Here is a 17,586-nt window from a genome sequence, read left to right as displayed (position 1 = left end):
CTGACCGTGCGTTTAGAGGATGAACATAGACTCTTTGAAAAGCAGCGGGAGAAAGGGACTAGTCTCATACATGACTGGCTAGAAAAATATCCCGGGGCATGGGCCGAAACTGCTGGAATGGGACTGGCCGCAGAAAGGCTGCCTATAGTCATAGAACTCAAAGCTACTTCCACTCCTGTGGCAGTGCGCCAATATCCTATGACTAAGGAAGCTCGGGAAGGAATTAAGCCTCACATTCAGCGTCTCCTACAGCTGGGCATACTAGTAAAATGCCAGTCACCATGGAACACGCCCTTATTACCCATCAAGAAACCTGGCACAGGAGACTATCGCCCTGTGCAGGACTTAAGAGAAGTAAACAAGCGGGCGCAAGACATCCACCCCACCGTGCCTAACTCTTATAATCTGTTAAGCTCTCTCCCTCTGAACCATATCTGGTACACTGTCCTGGATTTAAAGGATGCCTTCTTCTGCCTCCGACTACACTCCTCTAGCCAGAACATCTTTGCATTTGAATGGAGAGACCCGGACTCTGGAACAACGGGGCAATTGACATGGACCCGACTTCCACAGGGGTTTAAGAACTCCCCAACCATCTTTGATGAAGCCCTCCACCAAGACCTAGCTCACTTTCGCGCCAGCCACCCTCAGGTGACGCTCCTACAATATGTAGATGACTTACTACTAGCTGGAACAACAAAAGAAGAGTGCCATTGGGGCACAGAACTGTTGCTAGAAGAACTAGCCCGCTTAGGATATTGAGCCTCCACCAAAAAAGCCCAGATCTGCCAGAAAGAGGTAACGTACCTGAGTTACACCCTAAGAGGAGGGCAGAGATGGTTAACAGAAGCCAGGAAGCATACTGTGACTCAGATTCCAGTTCCCCGCTCGCCCCGCCAGGTGCGAGAATTCTTAGGGACTGCGGGGTTCTGCCGCTTATGGATACCGGGGTTTGCTACTCTGGCAGCTCCCCTCTACCCTTTGACTAAGGAAGGCACTCCCTTCGAGTGCGGTGCCAGCCAACAGCGGGCCTTTGACAACATTAAAAAGGCATTATTATCAGCCCCGGCCCTGGCTCTACCAGATGTAACAAAGCCCTTTGTCCTATACGTAGATGAGAAGAGAGGAGTGGCCCGAGGGGTGCTGACGCAGCCTTTAGGGCCATGGAAAAGACTGGTAGCATACCTCTTCAAGAAATTGGACCCCATCGCTGGTGGTTGGCCAGCCTGTCTGAGGTCTGTGGCGGCAGTAGCGGTACTGGTAAAAGATGCAGACAAATTAACTATGAGGCAGAAGTTGACAGTCATTGCCCCCCAAGCTTTAGAAAGCATCATCAGACAGCCCCCTGACCAGTGGCTGTCTAATGCCCGCATGACACATTACCAGAGTCTCCTATTAAATGGAGACAGAGTCCAGTTTGGCCCGCCTGTCATCCTCAACCCAGCTACCCTATTACCTGATACCTCTGTCCAGAAAGATGTATTACACACATGCCGAGAAGTACTGGCTGAGGAAACTGGAACTCGGAAGGACCTCTGTGATCAGCCCCTGCCGGATGCCCAGCTGACCTGGTTCACTGATGGGAGCAGCTCCATAATAGAAGGTAAAAGGGTGGCTGGGGCGGTGGTAGTGGATGATAAGCAGACCATCTGGGCAAGTAGTCTGCCTGAAGGGACGTCGGCCCAGAAGGCCGAGCTGGTCGCCTTGACCCAGGGGCCTTACGTTTGGCAGAAGGGAAAAAAGTTAACATATACACCGATAGCAGGTATGCTTTTGCTACAGCCCATGTTCATGGGGCCATTTACAGGTAGCGAGGACTGCTGACTTCAGCAGGAAAAGAAATTAAACACAAGGAAGAAATCCTAAGTCTACTGGAGGCTGTTCACCTCCCTAAGAAAGTGGCCATTATCCACTGCCCTGGGCTTCAGAAAGGGGGGTCCAGAGTTGCTGAGGGAAACCAAAGAGCCGACTGAGAAGCTAAGCTAGCAGCTCAAAGGCTCAACATCCTGCCACTATATGAAAACACTTTAAGGCCTAGCCTTAAATAAATAGCACCCCCCCTTGTCAAACACTTTAAATATTCGGAGCGGGATCTCGAGAGAATGAACAGATTAGGCCTCCACTTAGAATCCCCAGAGGGGATCTGAGAAACTCCAGAAAGAAAAATCATCCTCCCTGAGGAGCAGGCGATCACCTTTCTCAGACAACTTCATAAATTAACTCATTTGGGCCCCAAGCATCTAAGAACTATTGTTCAGTCCTCCCCATACTATATTATGGAATTGAGTAAACTCCTTGACGCAGCTGCAAAAGAGTGCAGACCTTGCCAATTAGTAAACACCCAGCCTAGCACATTATCTCAGGGAAAACGACTCCGAGGAGATGGTCCTGGAAGCTACTGGGAAACAGATTTTACAGAGATTAAGCCAGCCAAATACGGATACAAGTACTTGCTGGTGTTCATAGATACTTTCTCAGAATGGGTCGAGGCTTTTCCTACAAAAAGGGAGACTGCTCAAGTTGTAGCCAAAATAATATTAGAAGAAATTTTTCCAAGATTTGGGCTACCCAAGGTAATCAGATCCGACAACGGTCCCGCTTTTGTTGCCCAGGTTAATCAAGGTTTAGACAAAATCCTGGGGCTTGAGTGGAAATTACACTGTGCTTATCGGCCCCAAAGCTCAGGGCAGGTAGACAGGATGAATAGAACCCTAAAAGAGGCCATAACTAAATTATCCTTAGAGACTGGCATTACTGACTGGACAGTCCTCCTTCCCTTTGTCCTGTTCCGTGTGCGCAACACCCCTAGCACTCTCAAGCTGACCCCCTTTGAAATCCTATATGGAGCTCACCCCCCGCTCGTTGCCATGCAGCACCTCCCTTCCCCAGAATCTTACTCCTCTCAATCTCTATACACCAGATTAAAAGCCCTTGAAACTGTGCAAAAGGAGGTGTGGAGCCGGCTGATCGAGGCCTACAAGCCCGGGGATCTGCAAATACCTCACCAGTTCCAGGTTGGAGATTCGGTGTACATCCGGCACCACCGGACAGCCAACCTTGAACCACGGTGGAAAGGACCATACCTAGTACTGCTCACAACCCCGACGGCAATAAAAGTTGATGGCATCGCAGCCTGGATCCACGCGTCTCATGTCAAACCAGCACCGCTGCCAGACTCCGGGTGGAAAGTGGAAAAGACGGGCCTGTAATCCCAGCTACTTGGGAGGCTGAGGCAAGAGAATCACCTAAGCCTAGGAGTTGGAGGTTGCTGTGAGCTGTGTGACGCCACGGCACTCTACCAAGGGTGATAAAGTGAGACTCTGTCTCTACAAAAAAAAAAAAAAAAAAAAAAAGAAAGTGGAAAAGATGGACAACCCCCTCAAGCTCCGCATTCGCCGCAGTAGCCCTGCTCCTGCTGATACAACTCCCGGTGATAAGTAGCTCCAGTCCCAACCCCCATGCCCCCCAGAGGTTAACCTGGCAGGTTCTCTCTCAGACTGGTGATGTAGTATGGAGTACTACAAAAGAAGACCCTCCTTGGACCTGGTGGCCGTCCCTCACCCCAGATATTTGCGCCTTAATAGCAGGGCTAGATAATTGGGATATCGCCGATGAGACCTTTAAAGAAGTTCCATCGAGCCTTGATCACCATTTAACAAAGCGCTCACTTACCCAAGGCTCCACATCCCAAGGCCAGTACGTTGCAGACGCCCCTGGCTGTGGCAACTTGCCCGCCCAGCGCCGGATGCGACAAACGGAGTTCTATATCTGTCCCCGGGACGGGAGAACGAGAAGCCAAGCCAACAGATGTGGGGGGGTAGAAAATTTCTATTGTAAACAATGGGGATGTGAGACGACTGGGCAGGCCTTCTGATACCCCTTCTCCTCTTGGGACTTAATAACCGTAAAGAGGAGCAGTACCGGAGCAGGGTCAAACCCCCTAAATATTTCCTTCACGGAGAGGGGGAAACAAGCCCGAGATTGGATAAAAGGAAGAACATGGGGATTCCGTTTCTATATGTCAGGGTGGGATAAAGGATTTACCTTCTTCATCAAATTAAAAATAGAGACCCCCGTCGCTGTCCAGATAGGACCCAACATCGTACTCTCAGGACAGCAGCCGCCAGCCAGGCCATCTATTTCCCCCCGTATGCCCCAGACCCCGGGGAGCACCCAATTTACTGAGGCCAGCACACCCCCATCGCCTGCGAAACTGTCTCCCCAGGTAACATCCCCGGAGACTCCAAGCACCAGGCAGAGACTTCTTAACTTAATACAGGGGGCTTTCAATGTCCTCAATACTTCCAACCCTAATCTTACCGAATCTTGCTGGTTGTGTCTAGCCTCAGGCCTGCCCTATTATGAAGGGATCGCCTTCTCAGGTATCTTCCAAAATACCACCTCCCATAATTCCTGTGACTGGGGATCCAAGATCACCCTTACAGCAGTCTCTGGGCGAGGCATTTGCCTAGGCACGATCCCTGAAAATCGCCAGCATCTGTGTAATCAGACCATTAAAAGCCCATCAACCACTACCAATTATTATCTAGTGCCCCCTAAAGGAGGATGGTGGGCTTGCAGCACCGGGCTAACCCCGTGCATTTCCTCATCAGTGTTTAACTCCACTGCAGACTACTGTATCCTCGTACAATTAATACCTAGAGTTATCTATCACGAGGCGAGTTCCTTCGAGGCAGAATTCGATCTCAGACCCCGTAGACAGAAGAGGGAACCAGTCTCTATTACCCTAGCTGTCCTGATGGGTATAGGGGTGGCGGCCAGAGTAGGAACAGGAACGGCTGCGCTTGTCCAGACCCCACAGTATCTCAAAGAACTGAGAGCAGCCGTAGATGAGGACCTAAAAGCCATAGCACAATCGATCACAAAATTAGAAGAGTCACTAACATCCTTATCTGAAGTAGTATTGCAGAATAGACGGGGACTTGATCTCCTGTTCCTAAAAGATGGAGGGTTATGCACTGCACTAAGAGAAGAATGCTGTTTCTATGTAGATCACTCTGGTATGGTAAAAGACTCCATGTCTAAACTCAGGGAGAGACTAGAAAAAAGACAACGAGATCGGGAGGCCCATCAAGGGTGGTTTGAAAGTTGGTACAGCCGATCACCTTGGTTCACCACTCTCATTTCCAGTTTAATAGGCCCTCTTATTATACTGCTTCTAATTCTTACCTTTGGGCCCTACATTTTCAACCGTATAGTCACCTTCGTCCGAGAGAGAGTGAGTGCTGTACAAGTGTTAATGCTCAGACAGCATTACCAGTCTCTCCGCCGGGACGATAGCCATGAGAATGAATACATAGAGCCAGAAGTTCCATGATTAGAACTTCCCAAAAAAACAAATGGGGGAATGAAAGAAAATATTACCATGAGAATGTGACCACCTCTCACTCCCTACCATAGGAATGTGACCTTTTGTAACTGTTCCAGGAGATAGCCCCAGGAGCTGCAGCAAATGTTTACTATTAAGCAAATATTTGACTGTTAGTCTTGTCTTAAGACAGTTGAATAATGAACCAGAGTTCTTCTTATCTGGAGAGCCCCTGCTACGTCTACTCCCCCTCCTACTTTATGGTTAGAGCCCCTGCTATGTCTGCTATTCCCGCCTACTTTGTAGTTTTTGCCTTTATAAGCTTGTAAAAACTGCTGTGCAGGGCTTGACTCCTCGGCTTCTAAAAAGAGTTGTGGGTCAAGCTCCAGCATGTTGGAATAAAAATCCTCTTGCGTTTTGCATCAAGCGCCGTCTCTTGTGGTTGATTGGGGTCGTCAGAGCTCCGGGCAGAGTGGGGGGTCCTGCCCCAAGTCTTTCAATATTATCCATTCTAAAAACTTTTGCACATAAATTATCTTAAGTACTTTGCATGGGGCTGCAATCACATCATCTTTATTAATTTCACACGTCCCTCTCTTTTACATACGATTGCCCGGGTACCATCAGGAACTATACTGGATATGTTGACATATGAATAAACAAAATTGCTTTAACATATTGTTTACTGCTTTATAAATATCTCTTGATTTAGTTACGTCTTTTAATCGTACTAAAGAAGCTATTTCTTCAGTGGCATTATGTTCGTCATCAATATCTTTAATAAAAAACGGCAAATTGAGTCATATTTGTAGTATCAGTGCTGTCATTTATCGCTGAAGCATAAAATTTAAAATCAACAGCTTTATTTTCCAAACTTCTTTTTTTTTTGAGATAGTCTTAAGCTGTCACCCTTGGTAGAGTGATGTGGCATCACAGTTCACAGCAACCTGCAACTCTTCTTGACTCAGTTTTTCTATTTTTAGTACAGATGGAGGGATTTTGCTTTTTTCTCAGGCTGTTCTAAAACTTGTGCGCTCAAGCAATCTATTCACCTCAGCCTCCCAATATGTCCTAGAGTTCTAGGATTGTAGGCATGAGCCATTGTGCCTGGCTTTCCAAATTTCTTTTGATAGATTTTCTAGATTTCTCAATTCACCTGGCTATAGTCTGGTGAGACAAACGGTTTTAGAACTATCCCCCTTTTTTTTCAGGAAAAATTATACCTGCCATGCTTTCCATACATTGTTAATAAACTCACAATCAGCAAATAGTTTTGAATTTTTTACTATTAAATATGCTACCACATAACTAGCATCCATAACTTTTATAATGGAATTCATCTGATTTGTAACTTAAAAAGAATTTATTGAGAAGATGGACTTTTTTCAGTTCCTCTATTTTGTCCTTATGACAACATCCTTCATATGCATTGAATTTGGAAGCATGTTTGTACATACAACGCCTCTTTAAATTACGGTCTTTGAAAACTTGCACAAATTCTCTACAAATTAAACAGAGTGCTTTACTATTTACCTTGATGAAAAAGTAGTCATCTGTCCCCTCTTCATTAAACAGTCTTCCTTCATGTGTAATTTTTTTTTTGCCATGCTGTTTTTCTTTTGAAATATTGCAGAAGCCAGCCTGAGATTAAAATTGACAATAATAGGTAAGAGACTGTATTTACGTCTTGTAAAAAATTAATTGAGAGGAAAATAAAAGCAAAGTTTGTGCCCTTCTGCATCGTGGAGGGCAGATTGTAACGCTCAGCAGGTGATGTGAGAAATGGGCTGAGGTGTGGAAGTACGCTTAATAATCAAATTAAAATGCTTACCCTTCTTTTAAATAATATTAAGTGCCTAATGTTGTAGTGATAAGTTGAAATGTTATTGATAATCCCTGTCTCCCCAAGTCACCATGAACACATGTAACATCTGATGGTGTCTATTCAACTGTCTGTGCTTGGAAGATCATGCACTGGAAGGTGCCCCCCACCATAAAACTCAAGCCATTCATGTGTACCAATACTGAGAATATTCATACGTTTATTTTATGGGACATTGACACCTAACATTGTCTGCAAAGTTCACACTCTAGAACCACATAACCTGGGATTGCCGTGGTATTGTAAACTGTCCTGGCACTGGTGGGTATGATTTTTACTATGTTAATGAGGGTAGCTCATTTGAGGGTACTGTCACCTTACTTGTACACATGCTCCAAAGACCCTGTTTTGTGCTCTTGACCATATCCTTAACTTTATGGTTTTTCTACCTTTGTCTGGTTGGTCAGTCCTTAGAAACCCCATATTGTGGACCAAACATCTGGTTATAAACTTTATAGTAGTTGACAGTATGGGAGGACCTGACCAAGCCCTTTCCCTGCTATGGCTGCTTAATTTTTCTCTTCAGGGTCTCATCTTAGTTAAAGAGAGTCCACTTCTTGTGTCACCTGGGGGTACAATGTAGACAAAGGTATCAATAAGCATATAAGGAAGTCTTGTTTCTGCCATGAAGCCTTTAGAGGTAACACTCTGACTTTTTCCTACTTTTCTCTTCAGCTTCTTTGCATCATGATTTAAAAAGTCAATCTCATGTTTGATTTGACTTCAGGCATCTGACAGAATTACCAATATTGGTCTAATAATTACTGGCACAGTTTGGGTGAATGAATATGCTATTGAGTTGCATAGCATATCATAAAATTCTACTGGCTATAGTTTTTATTTCAAAATACATATAATTTTCGTTTTATCAAAATAGGTTTTATTTAATGTACTACACATGGTTTTGTTCAAGTTATAAAAAAATGTAGAAATTAGGAAGAATTATAGAAAAATAATTAATTCAGAAACTCAAAATAAAGAAAGAAATTAATAATTACCCCTTAGAAGACTGAAACTTCACATTGTATTTACTCTTAGAAGATGTCTGACGCATTTTTACTGAACCACTGCAGAGGGAAGATAACAAAGTCAGTTTTTGTCTTAACAAGTACAAATTGCCCTGAGGATTTTTTCATAGTGTTAAAGATCAAATACCTAAGTCTGAGAGGGATGAAACTTATTAAAAGCCCATTCAATTCATTGTAATTTAATTTACATATGAATTTGATTAATGGAGTTAAAATTTATGGAAAATTACCATCTCTAACACTAACCATGTTTTCTTATTTCCCATATTTATTTAATGTTTCACAAAAGCTTTGACATTCATATAACCTAGGAATGAACGGAAGTTTGGATTCTGTTTTAGTATACTATTCAGCTTCACTTTCAGGTCTCAAACTTTGGAGGATAGAAAGGGAAAACGCTGATTTCAAAATCATTTTTAACTTAAACTTGCCTGTGACTGATAGTCATGGGATCATGCAGGTTGACATAAGCACACTATCATAGCATGAGCAAGGTAAGCTGTTTGCCTTTATGTTAATATCCAAAGATTCATTTTCAAATAAACATGTAAGATGTAATTTAGAATATGCTTCATATTTTGAAACTTTATCATGATAATAGATTTTGGAAACTATTCTTATAGATCATATTCAACAAAGATATAATAATACCTATTACATGTATATACATTTCCTGGATGAAAGAGAAAATCTTATCAAATCTGTTATAGCAATACTAAGTGATTGCTAGCAGAGAAAATAGATTGTTTGTTGGAAACCACTGAAAAAGTAACCAAAGGCAGAACCTTGAGAGTGCAAGTATGTTTTTCAGGATACACTACCCACAGCTCTTCAATTTCAGTTATACAAAAATGTACATGAAATGAAAACTAAAATTCAGACGTATAATTGTATAAAAAAGCAAGCACATACAAAAGTTTTACAAATAAAAACAAAGGAGGCAAAAAATATATACATATTTTAAGAAAGGAAAAATCAGTATTATATCACTCAATATATACTGATAACAAAACATGAATACAAGTTATGTTGAGTACCTCTTACAATTCAGAAGTGAAACATGACTTGAGTATTACAAATTTAATACAGTTTTTTTTCTTAAGATATGTATACTTTTTTTGTTACTTTCTATATATAACTGACATAATAGAGGACAACAGTCTGGTAATAACCTTGAAATTGTTCTGGAGATGTTATATTTAAGCAGCCCCCCAAAATATCATTTTAAAGGATTATTTCACTTAATTTGCCTCACTTTGTGGAGTAAATGATCAAGTTCAGGAGTTAAAAAGAACATAGTTGTACACAATAAAAATAGTATGAAGTCCATCTTAATAAACTGCATATGGCTTCTCTCTCTTTTTTTTGAGACAGAGTCTCACTTTATCGCCCTCAGTATAGTGCTGTCACGTCACAGCTCACAACGACCTCCAACTCCTGGGCTTAGGCAATTCTCTTGCCTCAGCCTAGCCAGTAGCTGGGAATACCGGCACCTGCCACAACACCCAGCTATTTTTTTGTTGCAGTTTGGCTGGGGCCAAGTTAGAACCCACCAGCCTTGGTATATGGGACCAGCTCTCTACTCATTGAAACTTTATGAAGTTTCAAGAGAGAGAGATATCTTTTCTGTGTAATACCAGTCTTGTTTAGGCTTTTCTGATCTTCTTTTCTATCTTCTACAGGTTCTTATAAAATTAGTGTTCTTGGTGACCAGAGACTATCTCTTTGGTATCATGCTTTCTAATTGTTTTTGTTTTGTTTTGCTTTAATTTTGGCCTATGCCTATTTTTCTTTTCCCTTGTAAATAGATAGACAAAAGGAAAGTGTAGAACTATACACACACACTCACCTCCCAATCCATTGTTACATTAAAGAGGGACATACTTTCTATGGCTCTCGTATCTGGGAGGTCTTTTCCTCCTAAATATGCTCTTAGGTCTCCAAAGAGTACTTGATTCCTTCCCTCTCTCAAAGGCCATGAAGTCTTACTCTTCAACAATCATATTCTTCTTCATGTAGATTTATTTTTCATTGTCTCGATTCTTCTATTCCATAAGAAGGAGAAAAGGGAACTCTTTGTGGTCAGACACAAGGTTTTACAATGAGAAAACACATTAGACTTGCATGTAGGCCCATTTCTTAGTTGTAACTCAGGAGAGTATTATTTCATTATTAGGAAACAATAATTTTCCCAAGACATCCTAATTCCAAAATGTTGGAGTAAAAATTTTAGTTCTACCTCATCTGACTCCCAGACCAAATAGTTTCCACTCCACGATGCTGCTTTGAGAACAAGTTATCCTAGGGGCCATTATTGGAATCTGTACTCTGGGGAGATAGCAGATGTTAAGTCCCAGTGATGGGAGCTGACACTGTTTAGGTGGTGTCACCCCACCAATTAGATTCATCTGGTGAGTAGGAAGGATTGAGAATCACCTGGATCAGTTGAGGGATGTTGTGGAAGGAAAAGGCAAAGAAATCTTGGTTAAAATTGGAAATGCTTTGCATATGGTAGGCTCTTACTATATACTAAATAATTTTTGTTGAGGACGGTGCCCATAGCTCAAATTGATTAAAATTTTTTTTGCTCTTTTCATTGAAAAGGGCATTATGAACTGGAAATGGCATAGGGTACTTAAAGGCAAAATAACTCAGCCCGGAGTGGAACTGAATCAGTCAAAACTCTAGACTAGAGGCTAGATTGAAGGCTTAATGCACTGCAGTAATCAGTGAAGAATAACTAAAGTTCTGGAAATCAGAAAGTTAGAACAAATGTCAGCGAGGTCACACTTTCGATAGTGTGAAAGCCAGGAAATAAATTGAGGCTGAATAACTTTTGCAAATTTCAGAGGACAAATTAAGAACAAAAAAGGATCATGAAGGGTATTGGGCATGAAACAGTTTCTCCAATGAACGAATGTCAATACCAAGTAAGCCCCTATATCCTATTAATAGGAATGCTTGACCTCCATTTTCATTAAGCTTTCTGCCACATATGTGGAGGTCTAAATAGTAGGCTATTGCAAATAAATCCATGCGCAATACTTCTATTTCAAGTAAAAATAAAAATACTGGACTTAGGTGTAAAATAAAATTTTAATTATATATTAATGTATTTAAATTTTATATGAAGTAATATAACAAGCTCTGTTTTAAGTATATTATTTTATATATTTAATGCTTAATTTTATAAGGATTGTTAGCTTTTGGTAATGTTTAAATGAGATACTATTTTCAATTTCTGTTTTTTTTTCTTTTTCTTAAAGTAAATGGTTCCCTGTTTTTATCATTCTTAGTAAGTAGGAATTCTAGAGGAAAAATAAAGAAAATCTCATTAATAAAATTACTACTAATAATGTGGCACAAATTTAGAGCAAAAATAAAAAAAACCCTTTATAGAGGTCAGTCACTCATTTCTTAGTCACTTTAATATAATTTATTCCAAGTGTAGCAATAACAAAGGCATATTTTTTTACTTCTTCAGCCAGGTTCGGTGACTCAAAGTCTTTTGCAAGGCTGCAAGCCAGGTGTCTGTAGACTTTAGTAACGTTCAGGTTTGATTGGGGAAGGACGCCAACTTCCTGTAGGCAGGATTCACTTCCTTAGGAGCTGTTGGATTGAGGCCTCAGTTTTTCCCTGGCAGGAGGCTGCAGGTTAGCCTCAGTTCCTTACCACGTGGATCTCTCCACAGAGCAGCACACAGTTAGGCAGTTGGCTTCCCTCTGGGGAAGTGAGCAAGAGACAGAGTGTGAGCAAGACAGAATCACAGACTATTGTAACATACAATACTATTGTAACATACAATCATAAGTGATATCTAATCACTTGCTTTCTCAAAAGCAAGTCATTATGTCACATCTGTGCTCAAGCAGGGAATTACACGTGGTTGTTAATACAGATAGAATGAGAGCATTGAGACTATTTAGAAGGCTACTTATGGCATATGTTTTACTGTGTCCTCTCATTCTAAGATATTGCTATCAGCTAGGATTACATGATCCACAAATCAGTAGGTGACAGTTCCCAGATTGACATGGTCATTCCCAGCTTTATTAATTAATAGTATATAAATATTTGTTGAGAAAACTTGAACACAGGCTATGGAATGACACTGTATGGATTTTATGATATGGATTGATATTAATGATAATGTATGGATTTATTCACATAGGCATATGCAGCTACCCTAACAGATATACTATAGAGTTCTCATTTGTGCATGTACCCCCCACACTCCAGCATGGACTGGGGTCCAGTGAGGAGCAGAGCACTCCCTCTCCAGGCACACAATGCACCATTGTGGGGAACCTGGTGCTAAATCATATCTAGACAATCTCCTTCCGGGTTGGGTCTTTCTATGTAGCAGAGAAGCTATCTCACTTCCATCTATTGAAAGTCACCCTCAACACAACAGTTTTTAAAATGAACAAACAAAAAAAAAGAAAAAAATATATAGAGTTCTCATGTAAAGTGACAATGCTCCTTGTTAAGAAAATGCAAGAAAGCCTAGTTTGGCTTAGAAAGCAGTTTGTTTTCTGCTTTAATCTGGATTTCTTATTGCGCATGTCACTTTGCTCTTGTTTCTATGCCTTCCTTCCTTGGTGTTGATATATCTTTTTTCAGGATTCTTATTCTATTTGCAAAAAATTCTCAGTCCCTGCTAATGCAATTGCTCAAAGGTCACTTTAAGTATAGTCTTTATAAATTGATTTCTACAAGAGTCTTTGCTTCCTTTGCTCCAATATGCCCTGCAAAATGCTTGCTGTCTGCATTAGTTGTTAACCTCAGGAATAACTTTTGTCTATTTGCTTGGCCCTGCAGCTCCTTCTTTTGCCTGAGAAATCTTTGTCTGCCCTTGTGTCTTTTCTGCCATCTTATTTCTCTTTCTGATGCTGAGGTTAAGGACATGTTTTACATTCTATTCCCTTTGGCAAGATGAGTCAGTTTTTGGGTGTCTGAGCTGAAATGTGACCCTGCCATGTTTGCAGCACTGTGACACCAGAAGAATCTCAGGAGTAATCTTCTTTATGGTGTTTTACAGTCACTGTTTTGTAAATACCACACGGCGATAACATAGAAATGATAGACATTCTGTTCAACTTATTTGACAAAATCTGAAAAACTTATGTTTCTGTATCATAATGGCAAGTACCATGTCTTTGTTTATTTTTACTTTCTTTCTGTCCTTCTCTGACAGGTGAATAGGGAATTACAAATCAAGAGGTCTTCATTATAAGTTTAATTTTCTAAATGAGTAACTGTACGCAATTTATAAAATTTAGTTTTATGTTGGCACAAGCTTCTTAATAAAATAAGAGAGTTTTTTAAAAGAGAAATTAATGGACTCTCCTGATATATAGGTGTTTTGTTTCTTTGGTACTGTTACTTAGTAACCTTGATTCAAAAGATGATGCAAGTTAATGAAATAAATGCGTACATACTTTTTCAGTCCTAGTTTTTATCTTTTTATTCTTTCAATCATACAAACAGATAACAATAGAGACAAGGGGAGGCTTGTGATTTTATTACAAAAGTAGGAAAGAAATGACTATAGCGTTTTTATAGTTATTGTTTATTTTTCAAATAGAGCTACGTGTCTTATCTTTCTGTTTTAGTTTAATGCAGTAAAATCTTCAAGTTAGCATTCTGGCTTATTAAAAATTTGTTTTTTGTTGAGAGAATTGCAAAAAAATATGCAGATTGTGTGAATTCAGGTGTGTGATGTTTTCAACAGCCTACAAATCATAAAATGCAATTTTCTCCTTTTAGTGCCTAGTTCATGATACTAAATGGCTTAGAAAATTGTATTAGGTAATTTTCTCTAGTGCATTTGATGCAAATTGCACTAATATTGCGAAGGGCCTTTGTTAAACACATTTCCTTATAAGTTAGATAAATTAAAATTTCTGGAGGATAGAATTGGATCAAGATGATTATGATCAGGAAGATGGCTTATTCCTCTTCAATAACATTAAATATAGTTAATTCCATGCATTACTGATGTAAACCTAAGTAACTTCACCCTTTCCGCTAATGACCACTTTCTTGCTCATCTATTAGTAGATGAAGAGTGTAATATTTATGTAATAAAGTCTCTTTATTTCTACAAATGTATGTAGGAGATGTTACCAGTATTATCCATAAAAAAATGTTTTTGTCACTCAAAGTACCTATTTTCAGAGATACCTAATAATGACTCCATTCATTTTAGGGTTTTAAAAAAATTATACGGATATCTAAAGAAAGAGAAGTTTCTATTGTACCTTATAGTGCTCAGGAAAAGAATATGTGTTATAGTAAAAATTTATGGAATGATAGAAACCTTTATGGAATAATAAATATATGTAGTTGATGGCTGATACAGACAGATAAGGATGACTTATTCAGAGCAAGAGTTTGTCTTTTATTTTCAAACATGTATAAGAATAAGTTTTCTTATATTTCTCCTATTTCTAGGAGAATTTTTTCTCCCCATCTGTTCCATACTACCTATTTTGGGGTTCTATTTAGGCAGGGCATATAGGGCACATTCAATTTTTAATGTTAACTTTATAAATCAATCTATAGAACTATCATTCTCCCTTACTCTTATGATAGCATAACCATAAATAATTGTTCTGAGTTACCTTTCAGGTTAAAAATTAACATTAAGGCATTAATGGCAGATAGTGTGTTATCTATCTCCTTTCTCATCATCATTCTTCCTATAGCACTTTAGAGGGAAGAAATCCTAACGTGGTAATTAATATTATAGAAACTCCAACTGCTTAGACAGACTAATATTTAAGAAGGTCCCGCTGATGTCCTTGGCATCACCTTACCAAGTAAAGGGGAGGAAAATAATTTTCTCCTTTACCTTTCATGAGTTCTTAGTTGAGATTCCCTATAATAAAAGACAGATTAACAAGAGAAAAACAGATGTTTAATAACATGTGTATACCTCTTATATACATGAGAAATAACCTAGAAAAATGAGTAAATCTCTAAAGTAGTTTCAAAGTCTTAGACTTCAGGCATAAATACCATAGTTCTCTTAAACAAAGAAACGAGGATATGGGGATAGATCTAGTTAAGGCAAGATGAGCAGGAAAAATGCCATAAATCAAGGGAAGGTTTATTTTGAAAATTTAAGTCAATAATTTCTTCACTGATTAGGAGTCCCTAGTGCCTTGATCATCCCTTCTCTTCTTGTCCCAAAGTCATCCTTACCAGTGAATATTTCCTTTAGAGAGCCACATTTCTCTTATAAAAGGATAAGTTTTCAGAGTTTCCTTTCCTTTCAAAGGATAAGTTTTCCCCTGTATCTGCAGTTTTTCAAAATAACCAGCTCATAAATGGGATAAGAATTATTGGTGGTAATCCTATTTATGGTGAAATATTCTAACCTTTCATAGTCATACCTTGGGGCGGCATATTCTGAAACCCATTACTAAACAGTGTCTTTTATTGAAGTGAGATGAGATAAAGACTGTTTGCAACTATGCCTCTGCAATGGAAAAGTGACATAATTCTTGGAAATAGATGTTCTTTGAGTATTGAGATGAATAGCATATATAGTTATAGTAGTATCATCATTGGAATTTTAAACTCTTCCTTTTCTATTCTTGAAGTTCTATGACACATAAGTTTAGATCTAAATATTTTCTGTAGCTCAAAAAATTCTGTTCTTGCATCACTTTGTTGAGAGATAGTTAGAAAATAAGACAGAGAAAAGTCTCATATTTATTAATAAAACAATGACAGAGTGACAGCAGCAAGAGGGTCAACTAAGAAACCCTAGACCACGCTCCCCACAACTTACTCAGCAGCAAGTCATGAACAGCTTCCCTTGTGAGAAATCCAGAAACTAATGGAGATGTGCCCACACCTCCAGTGAACACTGATCCAGGCTCTCTGAAGCCAGTAAGGAGATTTGGGACACCCTTTTACCAGAATTTCTACACCTAGCACAGCACTGAAAAATCAGAAAGAGACACCCTACTACCCAGCCTTTCCTAGAGAAGGGAAAGGTTTGGTTTGAGAGTCTGGTCCAAGGAGACTTTAGAGGACTGTCTCTGTCCGGTGAGTCTTGAAGCTCTGCGGAACTGCGGAACTCTCACAGTCTAGCTGTCTGGGGGAGAGTGGAGATGACAATTTGGACTGGTAAGTGCCATAGATCCTCCTCACTGGTCAGCACAGAGCAAGTGGATGATGAATCACAACTCTCAGCTTCCCTTTAGGGAGGAAGAAGTTAAACCGTGTATTTAATACCCTACCTTCTCCGAGGCTGCCCAAAGAATAGAAAAATGAAACTAAAACAGTTGGAAACATAATTAGTATTGTTATTTACAGTGGCATCTTAGAAGCGATAAAGATAATGGTAAGAAATTAAATATAGATCTTAGAATTGTTAGGAAATAGGGAGTGAGAGTTGCAACTTGAATGTTTGCACTATCTCCTACCACAGGTTTTTTGATAGCCTAAATATTATAGTTGGGATAATGAGATTGAACCAGTAATGAGAATAATGACATACTGTTGTCAATGTCATTAAGTTTGGTTTGAAAATGCTGTTCAATAGATTAGCCCAAAGACATAATAGGCCAAACCAAGGATACGTTGCTATACCCATAGCTGATCAGAGCTGGCTGCCAAGTCCAGAAAGACTTGGGCTGCATCAAAATGGTCTTTCAGAGATGAGAAGGTGTCAAGTGAGGTGAAGGATGTTCCAAAGATATAGCAGATCTTAAGTAGCAGAGTAAATTTGAATCCAGTTACCTGACACCCACTGCAGTGTTTTTTCCAATATGTCTAGATTCCTTTTAACCAAAACATAAGCAAATACTGAAGATTTGTAGTCCAAGAGAGAAGACTTATAAATGGCGTGTTTAAATTAAAGTGGTTCTAGGAGGTATTGACAATTGCCACAGTTTAGAGCCTATATTCATAAAATTGTTTGTATAGCCTGTATCTCAGTTTGACATGAAAAAATTTAGTAAAATTTAATAGTGATGATAAAAGCATGACTTATCCTCACTGCATCTATAAGAATCTGGCGATTGTTTTCCTGAGCATTTGCGGTAATATATTATATTTGTAACAAAAATAAAATGGCTATGATATACCAATATGATAGAAAGTAGAAAAAAACCAAGAAGCAATTTCATTTTCTGCCATGATTAGGAATGTTTTCAACAAAACCATTCATTTTAGATTTGGCCACTTATCTCACAGATCCTTGCTATTAACATTCATGTCATAGAGACACAGAATGTAAGCCATTAACTGCTTTTATAATAGAGAAAATTAGAGATGTACTTGAGAACTATAAAGAGGAGCATTGCCATCTACTTCTATAATGGAGGTAG

Source organism: Nycticebus coucang, chromosome 1, assembly GCF_027406575.1.
Source record: "Nycticebus coucang isolate mNycCou1 chromosome 1, mNycCou1.pri, whole genome shotgun sequence".
Classification (NCBI taxonomy): domain Eukaryota; kingdom Metazoa; phylum Chordata; class Mammalia; order Primates; family Lorisidae; genus Nycticebus; species Nycticebus coucang.
This window is presented reverse-complemented; position numbering follows the sequence as displayed.